Source organism: Belonocnema kinseyi, chromosome 7 (assembly GCF_010883055.1).
Source record: "Belonocnema kinseyi isolate 2016_QV_RU_SX_M_011 chromosome 7, B_treatae_v1, whole genome shotgun sequence".
Lineage (NCBI taxonomy): Eukaryota > Metazoa > Arthropoda > Insecta > Hymenoptera > Cynipidae > Belonocnema > Belonocnema kinseyi.
This window is the reverse complement of record NC_046663.1, coordinates 46,758,553-46,773,367: the sequence shown is the minus strand read 5'-3', so window position 1 is coordinate 46,773,367 and position 14,815 is coordinate 46,758,553. Positions and strand designations below refer to the sequence as shown.

General features: G+C 36.0%; 1 protein-coding gene across 1 annotated transcript in view; it reads right to left on the bottom strand.

Moving 5' to 3' along the window:
* Positions 1 to 11,455: 11,455 nt before the first annotated feature.
* The window catches only part of LOC117177106 (dedicator of cytokinesis protein 3), a 128,001-nt gene continuing 124,641 nt past the window's right edge, over positions 11,456 to 14,815 (bottom strand). Inside the window, exons 18-19 of the transcript XR_004467664.1 lie at positions 12,265 to 12,347; positions 11,456 to 11,830 (exon numbers count right to left, since the gene is read on the bottom strand). The gene's annotated coding sequence lies outside the window, so the exon portion shown is untranslated. The remainder of the gene's footprint in view (positions 11,831 to 12,264; positions 12,348 to 14,815) is intronic.

Genomic DNA, 14,815 nt, shown 5'->3' with positions numbered 1-14,815 from the left:
TACATATATACGTACATATATATACACATACATACACATACATACATACATACACATACATACATGCATACATATACATCCCCTCTTGTGTGTTTATTTAAGCCTGTATCATTGTAATTACCAGTATTTTCCTTCGCGTTTGTTTTTTCTTCTTGTTTTCTATTCGAGTTTGGACTGGTTTTATCTTGTGAGTCCTTGTTAGAATTATTAGCCGGTTTTTGGTTTTTATTTCCGTAGTTTGGTTTTTGGGAATTTTGTTTATTATAATTTTCTAAATTATTTTTCGCTTTTTCTGTTGGGAATTCGATCATTGGGCTGTTTTGACCTTCAGCTGAGCCTATTGTCATTTGTTTAAACGCTGGTGACATTTGGTTGTAAGAATTGAATTGACATCTTGGTCTAGTGTTTTTGAATCTGGGTTGGAAGTTTCGTTGAAATCTAGGTCTGAAATTTGTTCTATAATTTTGTTGGTATTGGTTTGGGAAAGGAAGAAATGGAAATCCGAATGGTAAAAATGGAAATCAATTTCTATATGGTTTTTTACTCTGATTATTTTGGTTTCCGTTTTGGTGATCCTTTTCACTATTTTTATTTTACCTTGAATCTTTATTATTATCTAAATTATTTGTATCACCGTTACTATTGTTACGCTTTTGTTTGTTTTTATCCGTGATTTTCGGTTCTGTTATTTGTAAAACTTGCCCTCTAACTTTCGACTTGGCTAGCTTAGTTTCCCATTTTTTGCCTAAATCTTGTAATTGTTCGCAAGTATCAAAATCGTTCCTTTTTATGCACATTTTATATTCTATTGTTAGGTTTTCGTAAGCTCTACGCAATTCCCATTCAAGGCTTCTTCTAGGGTGTAATTTTGTAAATAGTTTTCTAACTTCTGTAAGATAAGAGTAAATATCCTAAGTCCTTTTTTGGTTGCAGAATTGAATCTTTTGCCTAATTTCACCGGAAAATCTTTCATCGATATAAGCATTTTGAGCTGAATTTCCTTTTCCCCCTTTTGTGGGTTTTAAATTTTCCGTTAAATTCCTATTAATTTTTCAATTTTTAATTCCCCTCATTCGCGACAGATAAACGGTACATCAATCGGTTAGACATAATAGAAAACAAATCACTTCAGAAACCAAATCGTATTGGAAAACAAATCGCATCAGAAAATACATCATTTCACATGATAAATTACATGGAACAGTAGGTAAATCACACTATCAATAAAAATCATGAACAAAATCAAAACAACGGTATGGCAGGTAAATCATATAATCAATATAAATCATGAACAAAATCAGAAAAATGGCATGGCAGGTAAATTACATAATGGACATAAATCCTACACAAAATCAGAGAAATGGCATGGTGAACGGATTGGAGCGTCTAATTCAAATTATCCGTTTGAAAAGGCAAATGCAATTAATTCAGAGGCAAATAGATCAAGGGCATACAAGCAATGGAGTTTAATTATTGTAAGAGTCAAAACAATGAGAGTGTAAGTCAGAAGTATTCTTTCTTTTAATTTGAAAATGTGTTTCCCCTTTTTTTCGTATGGTTTGCTATTTTAGAAGGAAAAGTGTGGGATTTTGGGTTGGGCGCCAGATATTACGGAGCTAATATCGAAGGGGGTGGATGGGGGAAGTGGAAAGCCGAGAATCGGGTGTAGTCACAATGAAACTCATCAAGTACAAAAAGAAGGCAACAGTAATTTTAATGCCATTTACATGTCGGCCCCTAAGCCCGTGGCGCGGCTAGGGGGAAGAAAAGCTGCTGCCGGATACAATAGGTGCGGTAGGCCCGCGGCGTGGGCGGCTCAGCGATCCGCGGCTCGATGGTGGACGGTTGGACTGGCGTCGCAGGAATCCTTATCCCCCAGTTTGGCACTCGAGTTGGCAAAGCGTCACGAAAAAGAATAGTTCGAGTGAACGTACAGAGCGAGACGTACAGGCTCGGCGACTCGGGTCCCCTCGGGGAAATCCGTCCCCCATCGTTTGCGATCCTGCTACTCTTAGTTGCAGGGCGGCACCGAACCCGAATATTAGGTAACAATTCTGTTACAATACAATCTTCGTACCCTACAATGACAATTTTCTTTACATCGATATATGCAAATATTTAATACTTATATACATTTTTTACATAGCATCGACTTCCATGGGGTTCATAGACTTTATATTTATATCCCCGTGCAAGAGTATCTGTAGTACCCGGGAGCAGTATTCGTTTGTCATCATGCCAGCTGAGAACAATTTTATCTTGGATGATGGTGTGGAAGTCGGGCTTTCGGCTTCGGATTAGGTTTTGGCTTTTAATCAGATTTTGACAAGAAATGAGTGTATGCTTATAATCATCCAATGTTATGATTTTCAATGTTGATACTTTTATACCTTTGGATCTCTTTTTTCATCTTCTTATTCACCCAAATCTTTATAATTATATAATTTTGATCACAAACCCACAAATTCAGTCATTATTTTTCCGTTGCATTCATCTTTCATTAATCCCAAAACTTTTTTATTTTTTATAGGAATTCCGTAAACACTGTCTGGTGGATAAATCTGATGTATGAAATTTATGGATGTATCGTTTAATATATTCGTAATAGTGGGGAACAGTGAAATGGCAGATGACACTGTCTGTATCTGTATGTAGCAATTTTGTAGATTTTCCAAAGTTTAGAAGAATATACTTGTAATAAAAATCGTACGTGATAATTTTTGAGATTTCAAGGACTGTGAAGCCAATGTAGATAGGTTTATTGAAAAATCTTTGTTTTGTTCAATTCAATAATGACCATGTTTTCATCAAATATGGTTCAGCTATAAAAGTTTGGCTTAGCAATTAGAGCCACGGTTTTCGCTTGAATTTTAGAGCTCGATGAATTTTGTTAGTTTCATGCCTAATTCCAAGTAAATTTTTAGATTTTGGTAATGTACAGGGAGAAAAATAGATATCGAAAAGCAGATATTAAAAACTTTGATATTTAACCATAATTTATAGATATTACGGCATAATATCTCATATCTTCTATTCAACATACATGTATCTTCAGCTTTCATCGTGTGTATTGTGGTTTTTCGGATATCTATTGCACTATAAGTTTTGGTGAAAAATGGATTTAACGTTTTTGGAGATGAAAATAAGAAAATGAGGACTCAGCAGGCATCTTTCATATTAGCCATGTACAGTGTGTTATCTGCTCAACACAAAAATCGCATAATTATGCCAAAAAGGCGAATGCTTGAGGATTCGGATTTTAAAAACAGATGACTACAATATTAACATTCTTTTGCATTTTATAAAAAATGACATGCTTTACAGGTAACTTTGCACAATTAAAAAATATTTCTTAAATATATTAAATTCTGCCCATTAATATCTTGGATTTTGTCAGTTAAAATCTTCTTTTTAATATCTACGGATGCTCTTCTTCAGTATCTAGATTTCTGTGCCATACTTACATCGCTAATATATTACCTATTAATATCTAGATAGTTTGTGCTAACATTTGTTTTTCTCCGTGTAGCACGTAATTTTTCTTTGGTAGGAAATTGTTAACTAATTTTGGAATCTGACATTTTGAACCAGGAGGCACAAAGTTTTGTGGACATAATGGAAGGTCCTTGTGCAAATCGTGAAGCTCTTCAGGATACTCTAGATCCACTTCAAGAATGTAACCTTCAGGCGAATCATCAGGCACATTGAAAAAGTTTGGATTGTTTTCGAAATTTTCAAACTATTCAAAATCTTGATATGGTAAACACTTACTTATAGCTTTACCATACTGATTGTTAATATCCAAATAAAAAATGTATGATTCCGGATCACATGGATAAAAATCTTCCCCCATAAATCTATTGTTTGCTTTTGCAAAACGGTTAGAGCATTGTCAAACGCCACCTCTGATTGCTTTCTGAATTAAGAGTAGCATTTCCACATCGGTCAGTAAGTGTAGTTCAATTCCAGTTTACTTTAGCATTGCATCAAAAGAAAGTCCCGGTGCTGTGTACTAATGCAATGGATCTAATTTATATGTTGCAAAACAAGTTTTTCGAAAATTTTCAAAAATGTCAGCCAGAAGTAAAACATCGGTTTTGAGGTACAGATCTGAATACTGCCCTAAATTTTGCAAATTAAACGTTTCCCACACTTTACAAGCGTGTTGATAATCTTCGTCAGAAATGTGGCAATCGTTTAATTTTGAATAAAATGACTCTTTTGGAGGTAAACTGGCTTCCTCTGATTTCTTACAACTATCAATGTAGTCGCATGGGAAGACACCTTTTCTTGTTAGCAACTTGAATTCAGTGTCATTTTTACCAAATTTCCTCGTTAGTGTTTTTCACTATCATTGAGATATGAGTCGAATTTTTCTAAACTACTAGACATTAATTGGAAAGAATCGATAAATCTAAGTTTAACTCTCGTATTTGGAATATCTTTTAAAAATGAGATATACTTTTCTTTATTTACAGGCAGTAAGGAGTCATGTCCCTCATATTTTTGTGCTAATTCTTTAATGAAAACGTGTGAGTCGTAACCATATAAATGATGAAAAACTACTGGAATGATATGATAGTATTTGTAATTAATGTTGCAGCTTCCATGCGCTGGACCGCAGTACTTACCTGTGAAGTGACAATGGTCGCGATGTTTAACATCGTCTTTCTTAAATTCTTTTTCGCAAATTTGGCACAATTTTGCATTTTGAAAATCTTGTTTTTGCTTCGAAGTTAATTTTTCCATTGGTACAGGATTTTCCAAACGAGAATTTACTTTTACTGCTAAATCTTTCAATTCTTTTACAAACAATTCAATACAATCCTTTTCATGTTATACTTTAGATTCTGAAGTTGAATCATTAAAACTGCATTTTGTATAAAACGCAACACTAGTAGGGATATGCTTTTGATACGCCGCTTTATCCGTTTTTTCAATTTTTAACTGCTTCCAGGAAACACTCAATGTCTGCATATACTGCAAATAGTACATTTTTTTTGTATATGTAATTTTTAAACTTTAATATGTTCCTACCCCTCTCCTCTGTTGAAAATATTACTCTACAATTAATTAAAAATTCTCTCAGGAGGACTATTTATTACATTTTTTTCACTTAAATACTTTGTTTGTTCTTCTTACGAATCTTTTAGGCCACCACATGTGACTGCTGCTCTACTCAGGGTTAAATTTTGTGCAGGTGAATTGTTGGACATTTCGATATTTCATTGTTAATATACAGGGGGACAATCTCATCCTTTTTCCTATTTTCCTCATGTTCTATGCCATAAACATTTATACGCAATTGATTCATTTTTTCAAATTTGTTGATATCTTGAAAAGTAATGAGAAAGTTGATTCCGTCACGTTTCAAGAGCGTATCAAAATGTGGATAGGAAGAGACGCGATCCATGTTCTTGTCAGCATTAATAGCTGTGTTGATATCATCGTCCATCTCATCAATTAGCAGAGTGGCCAACATTAATTTGGAATTTACAAAAGTATTTTAGGTGTTTGCGTTTACTCCAGTGACAAGGTTTCTCAGAGCGTTTGATTCAACGTTTATTTTTCCTCTTAGACTTTTGTAATCCGTTGACGAGGAATCAAGTATGATCTTAAGGATTTTAGTGTGGTTTGTCAGTACTTGGGCTAATTGTTTATTGTCTTTATAAATGCTGTCGAACTCGTTGTTTATTTGCTCAAGGTCTTTCTCGCTCAGCGTTCCAAACAATGTTTTGGAGATATCACCTACGAAATTAACTAACCCTCTTTTAGCTCGCTATTTTCCTAACATTTTGTGTAAAATTTGGATTTTGTTGTGAAGCCTGTCGTATCTACCTCTCGTTAGTTGTAGCTCGTAGTATACGAGAGTGCACTCTTTTCCACAAGCTATTTCCACTAAATGTATTATTGTGCCTGGGCCTTTCTAGCTGGGTTCCAATTTGTTCAACATGTTCTTATTTTTCCATTTGACCAGGTTTCTAATTTCATAGATCGGATAGATTCGCGCTAAATTTGCATCCAACCTTCTCTTAGACTTTTCTTGTTGTAGTTGGATCCTCTCCTTAGCCTTTTGTAAGTATTTTTCATGTTTAGCTTTCCATTTTCTTATCAGGTGGCTGTAGGTAAGTGTAGGTGATCGGGCTAGTGTGGAGGAAAGGTTTGGGTCTCTTCCAAAGGTCATCTGGAAGGGTGAGAGTCCCGTCGCCTCGTTTCTGGTAATATTTATTGCAAAATTTATAGAAATTTTCGTTTGCCTAAGGATGGAATGCAGTAGTTTTAATGTGTTTAATTTTGAACATTTCTTCAAACTGATGTACTAATTCTGACAAGAAGTTCTGTCCTTGATCAGGTCAGAATGACCTGCGGTGCCCCAAACACTTAGATGTAGTGTTCCATGAAATTATTCAGAATGCTTTCAGAAGTTTCGTTTTTCATTGGCAGTAATAAAGTGTACCGTGCTAACCTGTCCTGGATACTCAAAATATATTTATTTCCACTCTTTGTCTCTGGCAACGGGCCGAATAATACCTGAGGCTTGGTTTTTTATCCTAACTGCCTTTTGTAGTTGACAGATAGGTCATGATTTAACGTACCTTTTTATTTCTTCGTCCATTCCTGCCCATTCTGCTTTTACTTTTGTTTTTATGGTGGTATTGTTTTCTCCTAAGTGATTACCGTGAGCTTCTCTTATTATCTTCTCTTTTTCATGTTTAGATAGATCGCGAGTTTGATTAAAACACAAGTGAAAACTGGAATCTGCGTAGTAGTTGGACAAATGGTTGATCATTTCTATTATTTCTTCCCTTTCGATGGGTATAAACGTAGGGTCTCCAAAGTATAGTCGTATAATAGTTAATTTATTTTGCTTGAAATCTCTATCATCCAACCCAGGTGTCTTAGCCATTCTTCCTCGCTGTAATTTGGCATATTATCTCTTTCAATTTGTTTCCATAATTTTTCGGCTGCATGGGGTTTAATTTTAATCCTTTCATTTGTCACTGGGTTTTCTTTCTACTCTAAGTAATTATCGAATAAGTTGGAATCCTGCTCATTGTATTTTAAACTTTCTGATTCATCCTCAGTTGATTCATCAGTCGATTCCTCACTTGATTTCTCAGAGGACTCGCTGATTCTTCTATCAGGAAATTTAATTTTGATCCTGCTGTTGACTTTCTCGTGACCAGTGATTATGGGCTCGGGTTTATTCAACGTGAGGCTATTTAACTCTCCCTTTATGGGCGTGTCGAGTATTTTTATTTCAGGAGCTACTATGTCGTGAGCTCAGGTCTTTCACGTTATGGAGCCAAATCAAGGCCTTGTGATCGATCTGAATTGTAAATTTTTTTCCCAATAGGTACAGACGGTATCGTTTGACTGCCCATACTATAGCCAACAATTTCTTTTCGCTGTTGGTATAATTTTCTTCTGTCTGGTTCAACGTCCTTGATATAAATAATCGTGGGCGCTCCTTCTGTGATAGTACTGCACCCAATCCTTCATTGGATGCGTCTGTTGTTAGCGTAAAAGTTTCCTTGAAGTTCGGAAATCGTACTACTGGTGTGGAGCATAAGGCGTTTTTTAGTTGTTCAAAACTTTCAGTGCATTTGGGTGTATCGTCAAATATGGTCTCTTTTTGGGTTAGCGTAGTCAGAGTTCTTGCTATATTAGAGAAGTTTTTAATGAATTTTCTATAGTATCCTGCCAAGCCCAAAAAATACTGAATTTTCTTTACGGTGGTAGGGATTTTAAAGTTTTTCGCAGCATCAGTTTTCGCTGGATTAGGTTTTACTCCATCCTTTATGAGTACATGGCCTAAATACTCGAGTTCTGGTCGTAGATACTCGCATTTAGTTGGTTCTAGTTTTAGTCCTAATGCCTTTATCCTTTCAAACACTTTAATCAAGTTTTTATTGTGCTCCTCTAAGGTTTTTGCTACATCGTCATCGATGTATACAAAGCATTCTCTGCCAATTAGACCTCTAAAAGCGTTGTCCATCATTCGTTGAGATGTGGCCGGTGCGTTTTTCAGTACGAAAGGCATACGATTGTATTCGTAGTGGCCTTGGGATATTGAAAATGCAGTGTATTTTTTATGCTTCATGTATTGGGATTTAATGCAAATCTGCACTCATATCAAAAGCGGAGAAAATCTTCGTTTGTCCCAATTGGTCGAGAATATCGTCGATAACCGGTAAAGGATATGCATCTTGGTAAGTATCCTTGTTAATATGACTGTAGTCGATGACCATTCGTAATTTGTTACCTTTTTTGGCTACCACCCAAAGTGGAGAGTTGAATGGAGATTGAGAATGCCTTATGATTCCTTTATCCACAAGTTCCTGCGTGTGCTCTAGGGTGAATCATGTGCTCTAGGGTTTGTGAGCTTCTGGTAACTTGTGTGATCTCAGATTCACTAGTATTTTATGAAGTTCTAAAATTCTATTAAAACCTGTGGAGCAATCGTTCCCTCTTTTTGCGAGTCTCGTCTCGAGACTGTATATTAAGGATTTTGTCATATTTAATTTCATCTGGTATTTTAAACGGGCTTGATTTGTAGTTGTAAATTGGTACCGATAATTATAGTGCCCGTCTTCATGAAGGGGTAACGTATTTTTGCCCAGTATCAAGAATTTGGGCGTTAGCGAGTATCTTTCATATTTCTTGAGGAATGGTAATCCTATGATTTCTGATTCTGGTAGGGGAAAATCGGCAGGAACAATATGGAAAATGTGATTTGTCCCAAAGTATGGAATGTACGCGGTTTCTGTTGTCTGGTGCCGATCATTTCCAATACAAAAGTTTTTTCTGTATTTGATTTTTTTTTGGTGGTCTGGGATGCTGTCCTCTTTTATAAGAATAATAGAGACTCCTGAGTCTACTAATATGCTGTATACTGTTAGATCTCGTCCTATTCCTCGTATGGATAGGAGTTTTCTGCATATATTTGATATTCTGCCCCTTCCTCGTAGGCTTTTTGCTCCTCTATTTCTTCCTGAGTCATTTTTTGTTTATCTAAATAAATTGTTTCTTCCTCCTGAATGTTCCTTACTGGGTTCGGTGGTCTTTTGGGGAAAGGTCCCTGTTGAAAATTTTGCTTTGCATAATACTGGTTAGCAAAATGCCCAAGTTTTCCACATTTGTGGCACTTCATATTCATTCTGCTGGCTATTGGCATTGATTGATTTGGGACCCTTGGTGTTGTATTCGCTTGAGATCTGGATTGTGTATTTGCTGGCCTGAATTCCTTCTTGGATTAGTATTGAGGTTTACGTATTGGTACTCTTGGTTGACTCTCTTTTAAACAAGTTTCCATCTCAGTAGCCATATTTTGGGCTTCTCCGATATTTGTGGGTTTTTGGGCTTTGACCTGCAAGCCTATTTCCCGTCGCTAGTTTATCGGGCATTTTTGGAGGCACTCAGTTTCTTCTATGTCAAGAGCAATTCTTCTTTTGACAGGCCCTTTATTAGAAGACTGAACCGCATATTTTAGTTCATTCACTATTCCTCTGAATCGGGTGCTAAAATTCTGCGTGTTTTCTGTCACTCCTTGTCGGCAGATGTCAAGCTTACTTCTTAAGTGACTTACTGATCTCACTTGCTTTAAGTTTTCCCGTAGTGCTTCATACAGGTCATCGTAGATGTAAATATCGTTGAAACGGATTGCCTTCTCAGCTTGTGTTGTATTTTCTCCGCTAATGTAAAATCTAGTTGTAAATCCGGTTGACTGCACTGCTATCTGATTTTTTTGATTTTTCGGATAAATTCCTCAACTCCGGCATCGTCTTGCCCATTCAGAGACTTTATTTCTATGATTGCGTCACGAGTCGAGATTTGATTTTCGGTTAGGTTGCAACCCACATTGCGCGTTGCTTCGCACAAGTTTTCTTCTCTGCTCGTTGAGCTGCTTCTCTGCTTCCTTCTTTCCGCTATTGTTCGCTCTCTCCTGCGGATATACGGCAGTTGACGACGGTCTGTTCCTACATTACTTTGCTCCCTGCTGGGCGTTCCCACTCGTTCGCGTTCCTCCGGCTTTGAGTCAGGCAGTTTTTCTCCACTGACACTCGCATTTTCATTGTGACACGTCAGAATTCCTTCGCAGTCAGTCTCTATTTCTCCTCTCATTCCCACTCTGCCACTCGTAGTCGTTAGGGGAAGAGAGGTGACTTCGTCAGTAGAATCAGTATTAGACATAGTTGATGTGGTGGTTGTAAATTTTTTCTTTTCGGATGATGTAGAGTCGATATCCCGAGTATTGTACTCGGTTTCCTTTTTAATTTTCTGGAATGCCTTCGTAAACAAAAACTGGTGAAATGCCAGTGTATTGTGTAGGTTTGTTTATCGCTATTTTTTTCGAGTGCCGTGTGTGCGATCTCGTTCGTGTACAAAAGTGTATCTTGGACTTTGTCTTTTATACTCTAGCTTCATGCAATCGTTCTACTGCAAATACACATGATGTTTCGAGTCGGGTTTATTCTTATTGAAGGTGGCAATGCTCTGGAATACCAGCAGTATACCAACTATCCTATTCTGGTCGTTAAATTTCGCCTTGCCGGTTCTATCTTGACTAGGCCGAAACGTTTCCCTGCCGGTTCTGTCTCGATAGGCCGTCCCCCATATAAAGAGGGCGAAGGGACTGACGTTCTTAACGACAACGCAGCGTATAACCTTTTAATTTTTTATTTTAATTCGACACTAACTTACAGCTTTGCTCCTTCGTACAGATAAGTTAAATGGGTGACCGTGGAGTGTCTTCTCTTTTTATCTGGAATCGAGCGTTAACCAAAGTTTTCTTACTTTTCGGGGTTATCGGATCTCTCGAAGGAAGATCCGGAGTTTCTGAATTTTGTACTTCTGTAGAAATTCTTTTATTCTTAAGGTTCGTCTCAGAGACCAAACTTTTATGAGATATCCTCTTTAATAATTCCGTAGAATATACGGATTCGAAAAGTTGATTCTGGCAGGATCGCCAAAATGTTACGTGTTAAATAATGCGTCTGGATTTGTGTGTTGAGAACTGAATTGCAGACAGAAATTTAGGACGTCTTTATTGCTCGAGGGTTAGAACAGAATTAAATATGCGCCAGGCCTGGACGTTACACTATGGCCCTGTATTCTAGAGAGGCAAGTATGGCCCAAGGATAGTAGTGGGAATAAGGTATGAGAGTTAGGCTCTCGTAACAATGTTTTAAATAGTTGAAATTTTATTCCAGAAAATTGATCTCAATATCTGAATCAAGTTGATGCAATAATTATTAATTATTTGAACAATTTTTATGAACATATTCAGAGTTTGCGGTGTCTAGCGTTTATTGCTTCAAACGTACATGGACTAAATATACGATTGTGATGATCATCGACTGTCAGCGTGCTTGTCCCAGGACCAAGAGGCAACTCTGACTGACCAATTTTTTTTATTTACCAATATGAACATGATCTCCTGGTACATTTACATAAAAGTGGCCGTTGAATCGAAAATTAAGAATATTCCGAAGTATATCATGGTAAGGACGGGGAATATAAATAGTGAAACATCTCACTTGATATTATTCGTTCCCGGAACGTAGTTCAGCATAGCTTGGAGCTAAATTACGGTTCCGACAATGTAAACGTTTACCTTTTCTGCTGAGAGAACTTGTTTTAGATTGTCGGTTCTCTGTCGTTCGTACAAAACCTCTAACGCGTTTTTCAATTTGTTGTCCACCAGGTTGCATCCAATCTGGTATGTAGCTATCTCTGCAAGAAGGACTGAATGTTCCTATAAAAATGGTGTGATCCCCAAATCGTACAAAAAGTTGGTCTGGATACAGATCACTAAATCCACTTGCACCTAATTTTTTAAGAAAAATAATTTACATTAATAACATTTTTTTGACAAGTAAAACTTCAATTTTTAACAACATACGGCATAGCACAGAATAACCTTCGCTAGAAATCTATTTCTTTTATTGAACATTATCTCTACCAAGGCTTCAATTCTAAGAACTTGAAAAAGTATTTCATTTTCAGATGTCGCAACATTTCGACACCCCCATACGATATGGTCTCAATTACATTTTAATCTGCTTTGACGTTTCGACTTTCATGAATAAATAAAATAAAGAAAATGAGACTATTCTGCCAGCACGTAATAAAATTATATGAAATTCTCTGCGAGTTATACTGATGTTCCATATACATATATACTTTCGACAAAGTAATCATGTTTGATAACACATTTAATATTTTTTATAAACAATAATTATTATATTATTTTATACTTACGCTAAACGTTGAGGAAGGACGGCTATGTATACTAGCTTTTTTGACTTCTGATAACAGACCATTATTTATTCTTGAAAATAAATCTGGTGAAAGAGAAAAGATTCTTGATCATAGAATTTATTTACTAGGAAGTAGACAGTTAAAATGATTTGTATTTTTATTTTAGGACAGGGTCACATTTTCGAACGTTTCATTGGAATGAGTCTGAGTTTCGTATCGTGCATGAGAGACGAAAAAAAATATTCTTTTTAAAAGTTGGACCGATTGCGCTGACAATCGCAGAATTTAAAGCCAAAATCGCCTAAAAAAATGTTATCTCTCTAGCGCAACCTAAATTGACCCCTTAAAGCTAAAAAAGATCTGTAAGAAGACACTGATCTTAAATGTCACCATTTTTTGCTGATATTCGATATAAAGGTATTAATTTTGAAAAGTTGAAAGGTTCTCTTTGAGAATGGCAGTATTTTATGCAAAAAAAATGTATAATAAAATAGTTGGATTATCAACCAATAAAATAAACGTTTAACAGACAAGTTCAATTTTCAACCAAAAAGGTAAATTTTTAATGAAAAATTTAATTGGTAAATTTCCAACCAAAAATGATCAGTTTTTGACGAAAAATAGAATAGTTAAATGAATTCTCAACAAGATAGTTTCAACTTTTAACCAAGTAAATTAATTTTCATTCAAAAATATTGGTTCTCTACCTGAAAAGACAAGTTTACAGCAAAAAACATGAATTTACAGAAAAAATACTAATTTTCAAAAATTTAAATATTCCAGTTGAAGAAGTATCATATAAGTTGAAAATCCATCTCCATGGTTGAAATTTTGACTACTTGATTGAAAATTTATGATTTTAGATTAACAATTTTTTTTACCTGATAATGTACGTTTTCCATTTTTGGCTGCAAATTTGGATGAACTTTTTTTACTTATTGACTGAAAAATCTTTATTTGTTGAGTATTCGTCTTTTTGGTTACAAAATTTCACTTAGGGGTTAAAAGTTGAACTACTTTGTTAAAAATGCATTTTTTGTTGTTGAAGAGTCATCATTTTGGGTTAAAAATTCCATTATTTTGTTCAAACGTCATATATTTGCTCAAAATTCAACTGTTTTGTTGAATATTCTCCTTTTAAGAAATAAAATTTATCCTCTTGGATTTAAAATTAATCTAACAACCTTTTTGTTAAAAATTCACATTTTCCGTTGGAATTTCGTAACTTTTCATTGAAATTCCAACTATTTGTTTTGCATTGCAACTGCTATTGATAGAAGTTTATTATTATAAAAAACATTTCTGTGTTGAAATGTTGTAACAGGCTTATACTGTCCAATATGTCGAAAGCATTTTTGGTTAGAGTTGGATTTTTATTTGATCATTTTGCACGGGGCTGTCCCAGTATATATCGTCAGTCACGGACGTATTTTTATAATGCAATCAAGTGATCTGATGAGAGCAGTCTGCCCAGATATATTGGACAAAGCCTGGTTTTACCCCATCATTGAAGGACTGGTTTGCAGTCAAGTACACGATGAGGAAACCTACAGTTTAAGGTGGGTTCCGAATCACCAGAACCTAGGTAAAGGTATATTGAAAATTTTTTAGAGGTACCGGCTCAGGGATCAAACCCCGCACCTCTGAGGCGAAGTCCGAGTGTCTAACCAACTGAGCCACCGAGCCATTTCTCTTTCGGGGTAGGCGTGACTCACTCGGAGGGGAAGGGAGTAATGTGAGGAAGGGATATACAATTTTTAGATGGATCCAGGTTTCTCGTGATATTTATCGCAACACTGCTTTCCGCACATTTTTTCACGCATTTTTCCGCAACACTGCTCCGACCCAGGTGGCTGATCAATCTCTCTAAGAATCACCCCAAGTGAAGATCCTCACAATGTCGTTATGTAAGGTTTCCCACTTGGGTCCATTAGTGGCCAAGATCTTTTGTTTCAGGTATCATTCACTCGCCTGACACTCTTTTTATTAACTATTTGCCGCCATAGTTTCCTGTCCTGGCATACTTCTCTAGCTTCTTTTATGTCCATGCATTTTTACATGCAGACTCGTGTTTCTGTGACTTCTTATGTCTCTTCTAACTAGGGTCTCATTCAAACATTCTAAACATTCTTTCCGCGGTCTGCCTCTGGGCACGCTGTCATTTACTTTACCTTGATACAGTTGTTTCGTTAGTTGTTCATTTGGCATTCTCTCAACATGCCCGAACCATCCTAACCGATTTATTTCCCATGTGTCTACTAACGTCTCTTCACAAGACTTCATATCGCAAGAATCTCATGTCAATTGCATTAACTTTACTCTTATATTTTTCTTGATAGGTCCATGTCTCGCCACCGTATAGTAGTTATATTTTAGCTTTATTCTATATATTTTTACTTCTGATAAGGGGACCTGCTCTACAAATAACCTTCTTACCTTCGGTTATGCATCTATCTAATTCCTCATCTATCTTCCCGTCCCTAGTAAATAAGCTACTAAGGTATACGAACTTATCAACTTGTTCAATTCTCTCATCATTTAATAAAATATT